This window comes from Tamandua tetradactyla, chromosome 22, assembly GCF_023851605.1.
Source record: "Tamandua tetradactyla isolate mTamTet1 chromosome 22, mTamTet1.pri, whole genome shotgun sequence".
NCBI classification, from domain to species: domain Eukaryota; kingdom Metazoa; phylum Chordata; class Mammalia; order Pilosa; family Myrmecophagidae; genus Tamandua; species Tamandua tetradactyla.
Window position 1 is genome coordinate 15,968,700 of NC_135348.1, and position 19,990 is coordinate 15,988,689.

The window sequence follows — 19,990 nt, forward strand, 5'->3', positions numbered from 1 at the left end:
CTTTCTTTCTTAACCTATATTTCTATTAACCACCTCCCTCTATTTTTTTTAGGAAAAGATGGGATATAAATAATATGAAAATTAAAATGAGGGTCATGTTCCCAATCTGTATGGAAAGTTAGCAATCCAACTAAAGATGTAATTGTAGTCCACCTCTGTGCAGGAGTGAGATGATCCACCATTTGGTAATAATATTTAAGACAAGTTCTTTAACTTTCCTCACAAAATATCAGCTCATTTTTCAATCAACAATAAAAAATTATGGCTCTTTTCAAAAAAATTATTGTAAAATTATCTACTATGCAGTTCCTTCCATAGACCAGGGAAAATTATTAATACTTGAAAGGATTAGCCTTATGATACAACTGTTTTCTCCATTTTTTGCATACTTTTACCCTTATAATAATGGTTTGCTTGTACGTCTATGTGTTTTACTGTTAGGTACAAATCCATTTTTATTTTAATGCAATGTTATTGATATATATTATATATTCACATACCATGTAATCATCCAAAGTGTACAAACAATGGTTCACAGTATCATCATATAGCTGTGAATTAATCACAATCAACTTTTTTTTCTTTTTTGTGGCAAATAACAATAATACAAAAAGCAATAAATTGCAAAGCACACAACAATTACTTGTAGAACAGATTTCAGAGTTTGGTTTGGGTTACAATTCCACAATTTTAGGTTTTTACTATCAAATCCATTTTTAAAATAAGCAGAGTTAAATAACTGGAAAATGAGTCAACTCAATGGCCAATGCTTCTTTCCTTTCTCCTTTTACATCCCCCTTTGCTAGTAGAAGCTCAATGTATATAATTTTTATCAGTGGGTGACAGAATCCTCCCTCCTTGCATCTTAGAAGATGTTTAACTGTATTTGCCAGTTTGAATCTACTGTGCACCCCAGAAAAGTCATGTCCTTTTAACCTCATCCAATATTACTGGGGGGTCACCAACTTCCAGGAAGATGGCGGAATAGGGCAGGTTGAGTTCACCCTTACTTTAAGAACAGCTACAGAAGGGAAAGAAAAAAAGACTTGGAGAGTGATTCCAGAGTGAAAGTAACCTAGGAGAGTCTTCTACACCACACAGGGGGGTCCTGGTTGAAAAAGCAGAAGAACTGAGATGAAGAGATTTGGAGACTGGCCAGCTAGTACAAACAGCCTAGTGTGTGCATTTCCAGATGGAGGTCCAAATCCGTCAAGAGTGCATGAGCAGGGATATGAGGACAAGGAAGCACCAGTGTAGAGCCTCCAATCCATGCATACACGTGCACCACAACCGTTCACCATGTTGTTGTGACCCTCCCAACACTCCATATCCTGCTCCATACCTTTCTCGCAAATACACAGCTTTAGATTACTGAAGGAAATCAACATTCAAAGTAGCCTATCAAGATAGTTCAATGCTGTGAAGACAACAGAAGATCACTAACCATATGAAGATGCAGACAGATACAACACAGTCTAATGACCAAATTAAATGATACACCAAAGGAGACACAGACTTGGAAATAATCAAAGATGCTCAAAATAACTTTACTAAATAAAATCAGTGGGACAGCTAATGACATAAAGGAGATCAAGAAGACACGAGAAGAGCATAAAGAGGAATCTGAAAGAATAAAAAAAAATAGATCTCACACAGATTAAAGATGCTACATACCTAATAAAAAATATACTACAGACACACAGATTTGATGAGACAGAAGAAAAACTAAGCGAACTAGAGGACAGGACAAGTTATTTTGAACATACAAAATGGCAAATGACAAAAAAACATGAAAACATTTGAATTGGATCTCAGGGAAATGATATACAAAACAAAGCACACAAATATAAGAATCATTAGTGTCCCAAAAGGAGAAGAGAAGAATAAAGGGCTAGGAAGATTAGTGGAGGATATAATGGGGGAAAACTTCCCAACCTCCACAAAAGACATAAACATACAAATCAAAGAAGTCCAAAAAACTTCAAACAGAATAAATTCAAACAGGCCTGCCCAAGATACATACTAATCAGTCTATCAAATGTTAAAGAAAAGCAGAAAATCCTGAAAGCAGCAAGAGAAAAACAATCTACTATATACAAGGGAAACCACATAAAACTGACTTTGGACTACTCAACTGGCACTATGGAGGCAAGAAGGCATGGGTATGATATATTTAGGATCCTGAAAGACAAAGACTTCCAGCCAAGAGTTCCATACCCAGTCAAACTGTCCTTCAAAACTGAGGGAGAGATTAAAATTTTCACAGACAAACAAAGGCTGAGAGAATACATCAACAACAGATCCGCTCTACAAGGAATCCTAAGGGAGTTCTGGCAGCTGAAAAACAAAAGACAGGAAACGGAGGTTTGGAGGAGGGCAGAGAACTAAAGAGCACCAATAAGGGTAACCTAAAAGATAAAAAGAGAAAGAGGGAAAAGAACATATAATCTGGCAAATAAAATCCAAAGGATAAGATGATGGATGCAAGAAATAGCTTTAAAGTAATAACTTTGAATATTAACAGACTAAACTTACCAATTAAAAGACACAGATTGGCAGAATAGATTAAGAAATATAATCCAACTGTATGCTGTTACAAGAGACTCATCTTAGACACAAGTATAAAAATAGACTGAAAGTGATGGATGGAAAAATATGTTTCACGTAAACTGTAACCAAAAGAAAGTAGGAATAGCTATACGAATATTAAACAAAATAGACTTTAAATGTAAAGACATCATAAGAGACAAAGGACACTATATATTAGTAAAAGAGAAAATTAAGCAGGAAAAAATAACAATCATAAATGTCTATGCTCCCAATCAAGGCACTCAAAAGTACACAAGACAGACACTGGCAAAACTGAAAGGGGCAACAGATGTTCAACATAATAACAGGAAACTTCAATATACTACTCTTTTCTACAGACAGAACAATCAGACAGAGGATCAACAAGGAAACAGATAACTTAAATAATTTGATAAATGAATTAGACCTAACAAATATATATATAGGTCATTACACCACAAAACACCAGGATATACATTCTTCTCTAGTGTTCATGGAACATTCTCCAGGATAGATCATATGCTGAGGAAAAAAACAGGTTTTATAAATTAAAAAACATTGAAATTATTCAAAGCACTTTCTCTGATCACAATGGAGTGAGGCTGGAAATCAATAACCACCAAAGAACAAGAACTTTCACAAATACATGGAGATTAAATAACACATTCCTAAACAATAAGTGGATCAAAGATGAAATTGCTAGAGAAATCAGTAGCTATCTGGAGAAAAATGAAAACGAGAATATAACATATCAGAACTTAAGGAATGTAGCAGAGGCTGTGCTAATTTATTACCCTAAATGCCTATTTAAAAAAAGAAGAAAGAGCAAAAATTGAGGACTTAACTGCTCACTTGGTGGAATTTGAGAAAGAATAGCAAACTAACCCCAAAGCAAATAGAAGAAGAGAAATATCAAAGATTAAAGCAAATTAATGAATGGAAGAACAAAAGAACAATAGAAAGAACCAATAAAACCAACAGTTGGTTCTTTGAGAAAATTGATGGGCCACTAGCAAGGTTGACAAAGAAAAAAAAGAGAGAGGATGCAAATAAACAAAATCAGAAATGAGAGGGGGATTATTACCACAGCCTTGAAGAAATAAAAAAATCATAAGAGGATACTATGAACAACTATTCTCCAAGAAATCAGACAATTTAGATGAAATGGACAAATTCCTCAAAACACACAAACAAGCTATGCTGACTTAAGAAGAAGCAGATCTCAACAAACTAATCACAAGTAAAGAGATTCAATCAGTGATCAAAATTCTTCCTAAAAAAAAAACCCCAGGGCCAGATGGGTTCGCAGGGGAACTTTATCAAACATTCCAAAAAGAACTAACACCAATCCTGCTTAAACTTTCCCAAAAAATGGAGGAAAAAGGAACACAACCAGTTCTAGTTTGCTAGTTGCTGGAATGCAATACACCAGAGACGGATTGGCTTTTAATAAAAGGGGATTTACTTTGTTAGTTCTTCAGAGGAAAGGCAGCTGGCTTTCATCTGAGGTTCTTTCTTACGTGGGAAGGCTAAAGGTAATCTCTGCTGGCCTTCTCTCCAGGCCTCTGGGTTCCAACAACTTTCCCTGGGGTGATTCCTCTCTGCATCTCCAAAGGCCTGGGCTGAGCTGAGAGATGAGGTATGCTGAGCTGCTTGGGGTGTGCTATGTTGCTCTCTCTCATTTAAGCACCAGCCAATTAAGTCAAACATCATTCACTGCAGCAGTGCCTCCTAGCCGACTGCAGATGTAATCAGCAACAGGTGAGGTTCATGTACCATTGGCTCATGTCCACAGCAACAGAACTAGGTGGCTTCACCTGGCCAAGTTGACAACTGAATCTAATTACCACACAACCTAATTCATTTTACGAAGCTAATATCACTTTAATACCAAAACCAAGCAAAGATGCTACAAGAAAGGAAAACTACTAGACCAATCTGCCTAAAGAACATAAATGCAAAGATTCTCAACAAAACACAAGCAAATTGAAAGCAACAACGCATTAAAAGAATTATATACTGTGGCAAAGTGGGGTTTATACCAGGAATGCAAGTGTGGTTCAACACAAGAACGTAATATAGCACATTAACAAATCAAAAGGGAAAAATCATACGATCATCTCGATTGATGCTGAAAAAGCATTTGACAAAATTCAATATCCTTTTCTGGTAAAAACACTTCAGAAGGTAGGAATCAAAGGTAATATTCTCAACATGATAAAAGGCATATATGAAAAACCCATAGCCAGGATCGTACTCAATGAGAGGCTGACAGCTTTCCCCCTAAGGTGGGGAACAAAACAAGGACGACCGCAATTACCACTATTATTCAACATTCTAGCACTGGAAGTTATAGCGAGAGCAATCAGGCAGGAAAAAGAAACAAAGGGCATCCAAATTGGGAAGGAAGAAGTAAAACTTTCATGAGTTGCAGATGGCATGATACGATACTTGGAAATTCTGAGAAAATCTACAATAAAGTTACTAGAGCTAAAAAAAAAAAAAAAATTCAGCAAGGTGGGAGGTTATAAAATTACTGCGCAAAAATCAGTAATGTTTCTATATATAAGCAATGACCTAACCAAGGAGTCAACTAAGGAAAAAATTCTATTCAAAATAGCAACTAAAAGAATCAAGTATCCAGGAATGAACTTAACTAGGGACGTAAAGCACTTGTACACAGAAAACGATATAACATTGTTAAAAGAAATCAAAGAATATCTAAATAGGTGGAAAGTCATCCCATACTCATGGATAGGGAGGTTAAATGTAGTTGCAATGTCAATTCTAACCAAACTGATCTATAGATTCAACACAGTAGCAATCAAACTTCCAACAACCTACTTTGAAGACTTGAAAAAGCTAGTTACCAAATTCACCTGGAAGGGACAGAGAACCTGAACAGCTAAAAGCATCCTAAAAAAGAAGGACGAAGTGGGAGGATTAACACTCTCTACTACTATTGCATGCTATGGGCTATGTTTAATAGGAAAACATCAATAGTACCACAGCAATTCCAGGGGTACATAATGGGTGGAATGACAAGAATTAGGGGGGAAGTTTGGATTTTCTATTTGGTGAGGGTGTGTTTATTGGCTATCATTGTCTTGGGAACAATGAAATTATCTAAAATGGGGAGTGTTGATGGACTGTTGACTTTGGACATTATACATAAGGCCCAGTAGACAGAGGCAGCTGAAAGATGCACTGATCAAAAAGTAGACTGGCAAATGATTGTGTAAATATGTGATCAAACAAGGTGCTGCTACAAAAAGGAATGAAGCTGTGAGGCATGGAACAATGTGAATGAATCTGTGGGACATTTGGTTAGGCAAAATAAGCCAGAAACAAAAGAGCAAATACTGTATGACCTCATCTAGAAAATAATTATAAGAAAACTGGAGCTTAGATTGTAAACTCTTATAGTAGTCACATTTAATCAGGAGTGGCAATTCTTACTTTTGGATTTTGAGGGGCTGTTTTATACATCTATTACCTGGTATTTAGAGATAAGAATGAAGATGATCGGGTAAGGATTAAGGTAACTGAGAATACAGAGGTAAGGAAGACATGGCCTATATTTTAGAATTTCACCTACTCTTTGAGACCAAAGGAAAAAAGTTTTATTATGTCCAGAACCTAGGTTTTCTGTAGCACATACTCTAACTCAACTTGTCTGGATAGATTATTTAAACAATCCAAATACAGGGAGCCCAGAATAAGAATGAAGTCCTTTAATCCTGTATAGCTTAATGTAATGTTTAGAAACACCCCAGAGTATATTAAGCAGATAATCAAAAAGTATTGGCAAAGTTCCTCAAGGGATGAGAGAAACATTATGAAACTATTAAAGTGCACACTGGGGAAACCTCAGATACTGTGCCAAATATTATGGACACCAAAATCAATAGGCCAAGCCATTGATCTTGAAGCTTGCTCTTGTGAAGTTTATGTATGTAATGAAGAAGCTTAGCCCACCTATAGCCATACCTAAGAGTCACTTCCGGAGGACCTCTTTTGTTACTCAGACGTGGCCTTTTTCTCTCTAAGCCCAACTCTACAAATGAAACTATTGCACTCCCTCCTACATGGAATGTGACATCCAGGGAGGAAGGTCTCCCTGGCAGCATAGGAGATGGGGATGAGCCTGGCCCTGTCACCATGGGATCAACAATGCTATCCAGACCAAAAGGGGGAAAAGAAGTGTAACAAATAAGGTATCAATGGCTGAAGAGAGTTCAAATAGAGTGGAGAGGCTACTCTTGAGGTCACTCTTATGCAAGCTTCAGTTAAAAACTGCTACCTATCATAACTTGCCAAACCCCAACCAAAACCATTCCTGCCAATCCTAAAGAATACCTAGGGCATTATATAAGATTCTACAAAGATTCCATGTATTAGGGTACCTCTCCAAAACCACAACCTCCAGATAGGTCCCTGGACTAGATACGTTCTGAAATGCAGAGAGGTTAGACCTTCCAAAACATCAACTAGCTCCATCCCCCTATCTCATATTATCAATAGCCCCTTCCAACATGTAAAAGTTAAAATGGGAATAACCCAAATACCCCTAAAAACTGAGAGAAAGATCAAAGGTGATGCTGGATTTATACAAAGAGGTTCAGGTTTAACAAATAAGTATGAGTGCTGAATCATTATACTGATATTTCTCTCAGCCTCCAGTACCTTAAAGCAGCTAGAAATAAAAACCTAAAATTGTGGAATTGTAACCCATACCAAACTCTGAAATCTGTTCTACAACTCACTGTTGTGATGTACTTTGAAATTTATTCCTTTTACGTATATATGTTATTTAAAGAAAAGGAGGAGCATAACAGAGAAGATAGGATTCAACAAATGAGCATGAATGTTGAATCAACATATGGATATTTCTGTTGGAGCAGCTAGAAACACAAAAAATCACTGAACTGTAATCTATACCAAACTTTAAATTCTGTTCTATAACTACTTGATAAAATGTACTTGGAAATATATTGCTTTTTTGTATATATGTTATATTTGTGTTTAAAATATTGCTGGGTGGAATCCTTTTTATTGTTTCCATGGAGATGTGACCCACCCAATTGTGGTTGGTCACTTTTGATTAGATGGTTTCCCTGGAGTTGTCTCTCTACTCCCTCAAGGTTGGGGTTGCTTACTGGAGCCTGTCAAGAGGGAACCATTTTGGAAAGAGCCACAAGAGTTCACGCAGCCAGAGAGACCTTTGGAGATGAAGAACAAAAATGCCCCTTGAGGAGCTTCATGAAACAAGAAGCCCAGAGAGAAAGCTAGCAGACATTGCCATGTTCACACATACCTTTCCAGTTGAGACAGAAGAATGTCATGGGCCTCCTTGAGCCAAGGTATCTTTCCCTAGATGCTGTAGATTGGACATTTCTATAGTATTGCTTTAATGTGGACATTTTCACAGCCTTAGAACATGTAAATTTGCAACTTAATAAATTTCCCTTTTTAAAATCCATTCTGTTTCTGGTATATTGTATTCCAGCAGCTTGTAAACTAGAACACTGTCCTAATGAACAAAAAAGCATGTGGTACAGAAGGATGAGAAGGAAGCTTGGATTCAGATGATCTGGGTTTGGCATTCTATTCTGTCACATACAATCTAAATGGCCCGGGGCAAGTCACTTAAGCTTATTTTATCATAACTTTTCCTATGGAATAACATCAAAGAATCAAATGAGATAAAAATGTGCAAACACACCAAATTATACTATTATCCCAAATTAGGAAGTACTAATTCACTGAACAGCAACAATGCTAAACTAAATGCCTCAACAGTCATCAAGATTTACTGAAATCAAGGCAACAGGTTTAATCTCAGAATAGGCTCCACATTCACACTGGAGTTCATGGAAACAAACTGCACCTTCACACCTAAGATGCACAGACAGTAGAGGTACTTGACACAAAATCCTAGAAAAATGACAAAAACTCAGCTCCTGCAAACAGACTGTATCTCTCACATACCACCCATGTACTTGACAATACTGCCATCCTATGCTTTTGAAGAAGCTGCATTTATTTTCCACTAAATGTTCTAGCAGACTGATTTAAGGGGAACATGTTTACATAGCCACCAACTTATTTAAAAAAAAAAAAATAGGATAAAAAAGACACCTACAAAAAAATGTATATTACTCATGGGATACATCACAGTTAATGATAATCAAACCTTGCCCCCTCATGTGGAAAGCCAGCCACATAAATTACTATATCAAGGATCAGTGGAGCATCTATTTCATCTATAAAATAAAAAAAAATCAACTGGTAGAATTCTGCTCAGATTTTCTGGTGCACTTAAAGAAAACCATTTTCAGAAAAAGGAATTGTATTTTTATTTAAGAAAAGTAAACCCATAATCTCCTAAATTTGTTTTCTACCATAATTAATGTTATTGTATATAGGTACAAACATTAACACAGATGCACTTAATTATAAGCACACAAAAAAATAACAGGCTGGAACCACAAAATATGAAGACAGAACTTTAGGAATTTCCTTTGTACCTTAAAGAAAGCAAATTTTATGTGGAAATGTTACTGTATATCTAACTACAATAACATACCTATACTTATAAAAATCGTCTAATCTTCTCTAATCATATTACTGAACAAAATGAGGGAAAACTGCCCCCTCCATAAATGGCCAGCCTATTCTATCAAATGACTTAAATGTGGGTATTTATACTGCTGATGTCACTGGAATTCAAACTATGTATATTTATTTCTCTATCCTCTCCAAAACTAAATTCATAGTTTTATACTGTTCAGCAAATTATTATTTACAGTGAAACTTGTATTTACCTAAGTGCCATTTTAACCAACATCCCTGATAGATACCCAGCTAGCAGCAGCAGCATTTTTCAATGCCTTGACAACTTCTGTCAGCTAAAAATACTTTAAAATAAAGGTATATGCTGATGTGTCCATGGTGAGTAACTTATTTGAAAAATACATTAACACTGCCAACAATTTCATCTATCTTTCTTTGATTTCAGGTATTTCAAAGAATTATGCTTAAACTCTTCTTTTTGGAAATGTCCGAACATAATTCCTCAAATGCCCTAAAAATATCCTTGCCTGAATTAGGTCATACTTCCAAGAATGCAATGAATACTACTAATAATAGCTAAGACTTCAACAGCAGTTACAATGTGGCTGGCACTGTTTTAAACACAATATATGTAAACTAATATATTCCTCACAGCAAACGTTTGAGGTACATATACTGCTATATTTTTCATTTAATACCTGAGGAAACTGAGGCACAGAAAGGTCAAGTAACCTGCCCCAGGTGACAAGGGCACTAAGAGGCAGAACCAGGATTCAAACCCAAGCAGGTTGTCTCCAGTTAGTACTTTCAAACATGCCACTATAATCAACAACAAAGAAAGAAGAGAGAATGCGCTGGACTTCAAAAAGTAACCATGATCACAGAATGGCCATAAAGTCCTTGAACGTGCTCCTTAGTGCATATCTCTGCATTCCTCCCATTCTCCACATTGCACTAGTTACAACAGGTTGTCCCTAGGAATATTAACTACTTTAAGCTTTCGCCCAGATTATACATATCTTCTTAGGGTATATGAGCATGTTTAAAGGAAAACTGGAAGGATTTTATGGGAAAAGAATGGCTTATCTCAATTCAACCAGAAAGATAGGAGATTTTTCTATGTCTACTAACTTAATAACAAATGATAAACTGGTAGGTTCTACCCCCATTACTTAATTTATAGTTGCCTTATTTTATTGAGTTGCTAGTACAATATGTCAAAATAATACATTGGAGGCCTAGAAATAAAAAGAGTGGCTACAAAGTCCCTATGCTGCTAATTTAAAATCTCTTTATGCACCTTTTCTTTCTCTGCACAAACTTTAAATTTTCCACATGTCCTTCTAGACATCATCTTTGTTGGCAATTATGTTATTAAAAGAGTCTCTGATCATGGTGGCCTAATAGTGGTCACAAAATCTCTATGCAATAGATTCCACCTGACAACAGTCAAAAAACCTACAAGCTGGGCCTGCTCTAATAATTTGCAATCATCGAAAGATTTACAGAAGAAAGCGGAAAAAAAAATTACTATCTGTGTGGAGAATGGAGGGGTGTACAGAGGTAAGTTCTAATATATATGCAAGGACTTTGTGACCATTTTTAAAGAACCTGGGCAGGCACAGAATGGTTAAGGAAAATTAAGGATGCAGAACAACCAAGACCATCAGTTGCAGTGGTTTGGCTAATCACTCAGTACAAGTCTAGTGGTCAGGCTAGACTTGCACTGCATAGGTCTGTCCACAGGAAAAGAAAAAAGTTCAGACCAGCAGGTAACCCACAGGATCTAGTGGATTCTGCCCAGAGAAGGAAGCTTTAATTACTATGAAAAGGTTGGCCACATGCCTCACTCTCTTTAAACCCAACTCTGGAAGTGAAATCATTGCTGTGTCCCCTATATGGGACATGACATTCAGGGTGAAAGTCTCCCTGGTAACGTGGGACATGACTCCCAGGGATGAATCCAGACCTGACACCATGGGATCAACAATTACATCCTGACCAAAAGGGGGAAAAGAAGTGTAATTAATAAAGTATCAGCGGGAGAGAGAGTTCAAATAAAGTTGAGAGGCTACTCTGGAGGACTGAAGGACTGCTTTAGATAAGATATAGAAAAACTTTTTTCTGTAAAGGGCCAGATAATAAATATATCAGGCTTTGCAGCATATCTACAATCTGTGTGCATAATCTTTGTTTTTCCCCAACAATTCAAAATTATGAAAACCAATCTCAGTTGGTGGGCTGTACAAAAAGAGGCAACAAACAGACTTTCAGGAAGATGGCCGACTAGAGCAGCTCGAGATAAGCCCTACTCCATGGAAAAGTTAGAGAAGGGACAGGAGGGTGACTGAGGTGGCAATTTGGGAGTGCGGCTGGCCGGGGAGAGCCTTCTGCACCACATGCAGGAGCCCTGGCTGGAGAGGCCAAGGAACTCAGAGGCAGAAAGCTGGAGCCTGTCACGGAGCCGCAGAGCCTGCAGGAGTGCATGGACAGGAGCACGGATCTAAGAAGTAAGCCAAGCCACATTCCTTGGGGGCATTACCTCACCAGGGCAGCTCTGTGACCAGGCACTTATCCATACCCCACATACCTGAACCGTATCACCCACTCACAATCCCTATGCTCCAGGTGCCCCCACCCCACCAGCCCCCAGTGCACATACCTGTCCCACGGCCCCACCCCAAGTGCAGCCCAACCCACCTCTCCTGCACCCCTCCCAAGCACTAAACACCCCCCTCACTCCATTTTCCCTGCAGACTGTTGTCAGCACATAAAGGTTGCAGGCACTAACCTTCATACCTAGGCTACCCCCGCCCCCCCACACACACATAGTGTCACACAGCCTCACCCTGCCCTCCCTGAGCTCAGAACATCCATCTATGGCACTCCTAGGTCCACGCACGCACACAGGCCCCCAATCACATCGTTCAGCTCTGGGAACCTCACTTTATAGCAGTTCTAGAACCGCACAAGTGCAAACCCTCAGTCTCACTTCCCAGCTCTGAGAAAGGGCCGACCTGTGAAGCCAGGTCATGTCTGACCCCAATTCACGAATGCATAATGCCAACCTGCTGTCATAGCTCTACTCATTTACACAAATGGCCCCGTGCCTTAGACAATCGCATACCAGGGTTACGCCCCACAAACCAGTGCACCCACACAGCTACATCCTCCCTGGCTACTGGGCACCCACGTTCACAAGCATCAGCATAACATCGCCAAACTGCACCCATACCAGCCCTGAAACAAATCACTGCATTGAGTGTCCACCCCATGCCCTGCTTCCTGCTGTACAATCATCCCGCAAACACAAGGCCTTAGGTTACTGAAAAAAAAAACAACTTCCAAAGTAAATCAATCCACATATTTATATGCAACAAAGGCAGGAGAAGATCACTAAGCATATCACAATGCAGACAGATACAGCCCTGCCTAAATGCCAAATTAAAACACCAAAGGAGATGCAGATGTTAGAACAACTAATCAAAAATGTTCATAGAACTCTACTTAATAAAATAAGTGGGGTAGCAAACAACATAAAGGAGACCAAGAAGACAGTAGAAGAGCACAAAGAGGAATTAGAAAGAATCGAAAAACAGTGGAAATCATTGAAATTAAATACCCTGTTGATCAAATAAAAAACATACTAGAGGCCCACAACACCAGATTTGAAGAGATAGAAGAAAGAATAAGTGATACAGAGGACAGGATAATTGACTTCAAAGACTCAAAACAGCAAATGACAAAAAAGATGGAAAAAACTGAATGGGAACTCAGGAAAATAATAGAAAAAAACAAGACACACAAATATAAGAATCACTGGTGTCCCAGAAGGAGAAGAGAGAAGTCAAGGGCTGGGAAGAAGAGCTGAGGATATAATGGGGGAAAAATTCCCAACCCTCATAAAGGACATAAACATACAAGTCAAAGAAGCCCAAGAACTCAAACAGAATAAATCCAAATAGGCCTTCCCTAAGGCAGATACTAATCAGTCTGTCAAATGTTGAACAGAAGCACAAAATCCTGAAAGCAGCAAGAGACAAACAATCTACTACATATAAGGGAAATCAAATAAGACTGAGTTCATACTACTCAACTAGCACTCTGGAGGCAAGAAGGCAGTGGTATGATATATCATACCACTGATATATTCACGATCCTGAAAGAGAAAGACTTCCAGCCAAGAATTCTGTACCCAGCAAAATTATCCTTCAAAATTGAAGGAGAGATTAATGTTTTCACAGACAAAGAAGTCCTGAAAGAATCTGTCAACAAGAGACCAGCCCTACAAGAAATACTAAAAGGAAATCTGCCAGGTGAAAAAAAGAGGAGAGGGAGGTCCAGAAGAAGGCACAGAATTGAAGAGTACCACTAAGGGTAATTTAAAGAATACAAAGAGAAAGAGGGAAAAGAATATGTAAATAAAATTTAAAAAAAAAGATAAGATGGTGGAATCAAGAAATATCTTTCCAGTAATCACTTTGAATATAAACGGACTAAACTCACCAATTAAAATACAGAGATTGGCAGAATGGATTAAGAAACATAACCCAGCTATATGCTGCCTACAAGAGACTCATATTAGACACAAGCCTACAAATAGATTGAAAGTGAAAGGATGGAAGAAGATTTTCATGGAAGTTGCAACCACAAGAAAGTAGGAACAGCTATACTAATATCGGACAAAATAGACTTTAAATGCAAAGATATCATAAGAGACAAAGAAGGACACTGTATACTAATTAAAGGGTCAATTCACTAAGATATAATGATCATAAATGTTTACGCTTCCAATCAGGGAGCTCCAAAGAACATGAGACAGACACTGGCAAAACTGAAGGGAGCGACAGATGTTTCAACAATAATAGTAGGAGACTTCAATACCATTCTCCTCTACAGACAGTACAACAAGACAGAAGATCAACAAGGAAATAGAGAAGTTAAATAACTTGATGAATGAATTAGACCTAACAGACATAAATAGGTTATTATACCCCAAGCACAAGGTTATACATTCATCTATAATGCTCATGGAACATTCTCCAGAATAGATCATACGATGGGGCACAAAACAGGTCTTTATAAATTTAAAAATACTGAAATAATTCAAAGTACTTTCTCTGATCACAAGGTGATGAAGCTGGATCTCAACAACCATCAAAGAACAAGAACATTCGCAAATACATGAAGATAAAACACACTTGTAAACAACCAGTGGGTCAAAGAAGAAATTGCTAGAGAAAAGAGTAGCTATCTGGAGATGAATGAAAATGAGAATACAACTTATCAGAACTTATTGGATGTGGCAAACGCTGTGCTGAGAGGGAAATTTATCGCCTTAACTACCTATATTAAAAAACAAGAAAGAGATAGTTGGTTGAATAACATAAGTACATGGAACCTTGGGTAGGACATTAGATTTTATTGGTTTGTCCAGAGTGATGCCCAGATGAATCCCAGAGTGATATGATCAGTGAGTGGAAAAGTATTTGCGAAGTCCCCTTTGGGGAATGGTGAGAACAGGGGAATATTCAACCTCCCCAAGTTGAATTCTTGATATTCGCACAAGCAGACAACCAAAGCTATAGGCTGAGCCCCCAGTCTTGGGGTTTGCTCACATAAAACTTAACCCCACAAAGGATAGGTCATGCCTACTTAAAATTAGCCCTAAGAGTCACCCCCAAGAGAGCATCTTTTGTTGCTCAGCTGTGGCCTCTGTCTCCAGCCAACACAACAAGCAAACTCACCATTCTCCCCCTGTCTACATGGGACATGACTCCCAGGGGTGTGGACCTTCCTGACAATGTGGGACAGAAATCCTAGAATGAGCTGAGACCCAGCATCAATGGATTGAGAAAACCTTCTCAACCAAAAGTGGGAAGAGTGAAATGAGACAAAGTGACAATGGCTGAGAGGTTCCAAACAGAGTTGAGAGGTTATTTTGGAGGTTATTCTTACGCATTAAGTAGATATCAACTCGTTATCCAAGATGTAATGGAGAGGCTGGAGGGAACTGCCTGACAATGTAGAGCTGTGTTCCAGTAGCCATGTTTCTTGAGGATGATTGTATAATGATATAGCTTTCACAATGTGACTGTGTGATTGTGAAAACCTTGTGTCTGATGCTCCTTATATCTACCTTGTCAACAGATGAGTAGAACATATGGAATAAAAATAAATAATAGGGGAAACAAATGTTAAAATAATTCAGTTTGAACCGACATTCGAGAATCAGCTTGGAATATATCATTGGTAACAGAGACCAGCAGGAGTTTGAAACAGGGTAAGATAATGGGTAATTGGAGCTGAAGGGATACAGACTGTGCAACAGGACTAGATACAAAAATTCAAAAATGGACAGCACAACAATACCTAAGTGTAATGTAACTAGGTTGGAACACTGAATGAAGCTGCACCTGAAATATGGTTTTTTTGTTCGTTTGTGTGTTTGTATCTTTTGTTTTTGTTTCTTTTCTTTTTCCTTTTTATATATATATCTATATTATTAGTATTATTTTAATTCTCTTCTCTATATTAACATTCTATATCTTTTTCTGCTGTTTTGCTAGTTCTTTTCCTAAATCGATGCAAATGTACTAAGAAATGATGATCATACATCTATGTGATGATACTAAGAATTACTGAGCGCATTTGTAGAATGGAATGATTTCTAAATGTTGTGTTAATTTCTTTTCTTTTTTTTGATTAATAAAAAAAATTTAAAACAAGTAAATAAAAAAAATAATTCAGTTTGAAATGTTAGTGATCAATGAAAGGGAGGGCTAAGGGGTACGGTATGTAAATTTTTTTCTTTTTCGGTTTTTGTTTTATTTTTCTGTTGTCTTTTATTTCTTTTTCTGAATTGATGCAAATGTTCTAAGAAATGATCATGACGATGAATATGCAACTATGTGATGATATTGTGAATTACTCATTATATATGTAGAACAGAATGAGCATATATTAAGGATGTTTACATTTCTTTCTTGTAATTTTTTTAATTAATAAAAAATAAAAAAAAAAATAAGAAAGAACAAAATTAAGGACTTAATGACAAACCTGGAGGAATTTGAGAAAGAACAGTAAACTAACCCCAAAGCAAACAGGAGAAGACAAATAACAAAGATTAAAGCAGAGATAAATGAATGGGAGAACAAAAGAACAAAAGAAAGAATAAAAAAAACCGAAAGTTGGTTCTTTGAGAAATTCAATAAAATTGATGGGCCACTAGCAAGAATGACAAAGAAAAAAAGAGGGAGGATGCAAATAAAATCAGAAATGAGAAGGGTGCATTACCACAGACCCTGAAGAAATAAAAAAAATCATAAGAGGATACGTTGAACAACTGCACACCAACAAACTAGACAATTTAGATGAAATGGACAAATTCCTGGAGACACACAAACGAGCTACACTGACTCAGGAAGATACAGAAGATCTCAACAAACCAATCACAAGTAAAGAGATTCAATCGGTCATCAAAAATCTTCCTACAAAGAAAAGTCCAAGTCCAGATGGTTTCACAGGGGAATTTTATCAAACATTCCAAAAGAATTAACACCAATCCTGTTCAAACTTTTCCAAACAACTGAGGAAAAAGGAATTCTACCTAAGTCATTTTATGAAGCTAATATCATTTTAATATCAAAACTAGGTAAAGATGCTATAAGAAAGGAAAACTACAGGCCAATCTCCCTAATGAACACAGATGCAAAAAGTCTCAATAAAATATTTGCAAATCAAATCCGAAAGCACATTAAAAGAATTATACACCATAACCAAGTGGGACTTATACCAGGAATTCAAGGATGGTTCAACATAACAAAATCAATTAATGTAATACAGTACATTGACAAATCAAAAGGGAAAAATCACATAATCATCTCGATTGATGCTGAAAAAAGCATTTAACAAAATTCAGCATCCTTTTCTGATAAAAACACTCCAAAAGATAGGAATCAAAGGAACTACCTGTCATGGTCAGGTTCATGTGTCAACTTGGCTAAGTTGTGGTACCTGTTTGTCTGGTTGGGCAAGCGCTGGTCTGTCTGTTGCAATGAGGACATTTCATAGAATTAGATCATGATCACATCAACTGCATCCACAGCTGATTCCATTTGTAATCAACCAAAGGGGAGTATCTTCTGCAATGAGTGATGCTTAACCTAATCACGGGAAGTCTTTTAAGGAGGATTCAGAAGAGACAGCTCTATTCCTGCTTTGGCTGGCAAACCTCTCCTGTGGGGTTCGTCCAGACCCTCCATCAGAGTCGTTGGCTTCACAGCCTGCCCTGTGGATTTTGGACTCTGCGTTCCCACAGTCATGTGAGACACTTTTATAAATTTTATATTTGCGAGTGTTCCCTGTTGATTTTGTTTCTCTAGAGAAACAAAACTAATTAACTAATACTACCTCAATATGATAAAGGGAATATATGAAAAACCAATAGCCAGCATTATACTCAATGGAGAGAGACTGAAAGCCTTTCCACAAAGACCAGGTACAAGACAAGGATACCCACTGTCACCATTATTCAACATTGTGCAGCAGTAAGACAAAATGACATCATGAAGCACCTGACAAGATGGTTGATCCTTGAGGACATAGTGCTGAGTGAAATTAGCCAGACACAAAAGGACAGATTCTGTATGATTTCACTTTTATGACCAGCATAAAGGTATAATCAGAATACAGGGAACTTAGAGATACAGAGAAGCTAGAGATGGTTGAACCGTTAGCTAATGAGGTTGAACTCCAATGTAAGAGAATAGATAGGAGTGAAGGTTATTCTCTAGTGGGTCTAGAACTAGTATTACCATAATGAAGATGAACAAGATTGAAAGGGTTGTACAGACCTAAATATCCCACTAACTCACACTAGAAATATGAATGAGTTCTTGTAAGAATTCCTTCAAAGATATGATTCTTGTATAAAGAGTGTTTAAGTCCAGAGTATGGGAGGAAATGCTATTGCATGCTATGACCTACATTCAAAAGGAAACCATAAGCACTAGCCAGGAACAGCAGTGGTGAATAATGGGGTAAGGGACAAGCATTAAGAGGAAGTTTAGATTTCCTATTTGGTGAGGGTGTGTTTATTGGTTTTCTGTCTCTTGGAAACAACGAAATTACCTAAAATTGAGAATGTTGATGGACTATGGACTTCGGGCTCTCTACGTGATGCCCAATGAATGCAGGTGGCTGAAGGATGCACTGACAGAGAAGTAGATTGACGAACAACGGTGTGTATTTATGAATGAAGGCTGTGCTGCTACAAAAATGAACAATGTGGTGAGGCATGCAACAATGTGACCATGGGACATTTGGTGAGACAAAATAAGCCAGAAACAAAAAAACAACAATGGTATGGTCATATTTTTAAAATGTTTATAAGAAAACAGGGGCCTAGATTGTAAGCTTTTACAGCAGACACATTAAGTTCAGAGTGGTGATTATTATTTCTGGATTTTGAGAGGCTGTTTTTTATATATAACTTGATATTTAGAGGTAAGAATGAAACCAAACAGTTTGGGGTTAAGGTAATTCAGAACATAGGGGTACGGAAGACAGTGTCTATATTTTACAAACACACATACTCTTTGAGACCAATGGAAGAAAGGTTTATTTGATCTGGAACTGAAATTTTCTGTAGTGCATAATCTAATTCAACCTATCTGTATAGCTCATTTGAACAACTGAAACACAGGAAGCACAGAATAAGAAAAAGGTCATTTAATCCTGCATAGACTATGTAATGTCTGGAAACATCCTAGAGTATATTAAGCAGATAATCAAAAAGTATTGGCAAAGTCCCCTGAGGAATGGGAGAAGGACTATGGAACTATTAAATCTTACCATCAGGGAATCCCCTAATACTGTGTCATACTTTAAGGATACCCAAATTAATAGGCCATACCCTCAATCATGAGGCTTACTCTTGTCCAGCTTATGTGGGTGGCAGAGAAGCTTAGACTACCTATAAGCACGCCTAAGAGTTATTTTTGGAGAACCTCTGTTGTTGCTCAGATGAGGCCTCAGTCTCTTTAAGCCCAACTCTGCAAATGAAATCATTGCCCTCCCTCCTACATGGGACATGAGATCCAGGGGTGAGCATCTCCCTTGGCGACATAGGAGAGGACTCCCAGGGATGAATCCAGACATGGCACTGTGGGATCAACAATTACATCCTGACCAAAAGGGGGGAAAGAAGTGTAATTAATAAAGTATCAGTGGCAGAGAGAGTTCACATAGGGTCGAGAGGCTACTCCGGATGTTGCTCTTACGCAAGCTTCAGGTAGAACTTCCTACCTATCACAATCTGCCAACCCCCAATCAGGACCATTCAAGACAATTCTAAAGAACACCTAGGGCAATATATAAAATTCCACAAGGATTATGGGCACTAGAGTAAGTTTCCAGAAACCTACAACCTCCAGATGGGTCTTGGTCCAGGAAGTCCTGAACCCTAGAGGGCTCAGCTCTCCAGAACATCAGATAGTTTCATCTCCCTACCCCATATTAGTGACAGACCCTTCTAAAAAATATCAAAAATTCAGAATTCCCATAGCACAAACAACCCCAAAGAGAGGTATGAAAAGATCAAAGGTGATGATGGAATTATACATAGAAGATATGATTTAACAAATAAATATGAATGCTGAATTATTAAATTGATATCTCTGTTAGTCTCCTGTATTTTAGAGCAACTAGAAGTAAAAACCTAAAATTGTGAAATTGTAATGCATATCAAACTTTAAATATGTTCTACAACCAATTGTGGTGTTGTGCTTTGAAATTTATAGCTTTTTTGTATATATGTTATTGTTCACAAAAAAAAGTCGATTGT

The 19,990-nt window shown here is 37.6% G+C and overlaps 1 protein-coding gene across 20 annotated transcripts in view; it reads right to left on the reverse strand.

Moving 5' to 3' along the window:
• The window catches only part of FHIP1A (FHF complex subunit HOOK interacting protein 1A), a 354,626-nt gene that overhangs the window by 240,047 nt on the left and 94,589 nt on the right, over window positions 1-19,990 (reverse strand). The gene's annotated exons all lie outside the window — the stretch shown is intronic.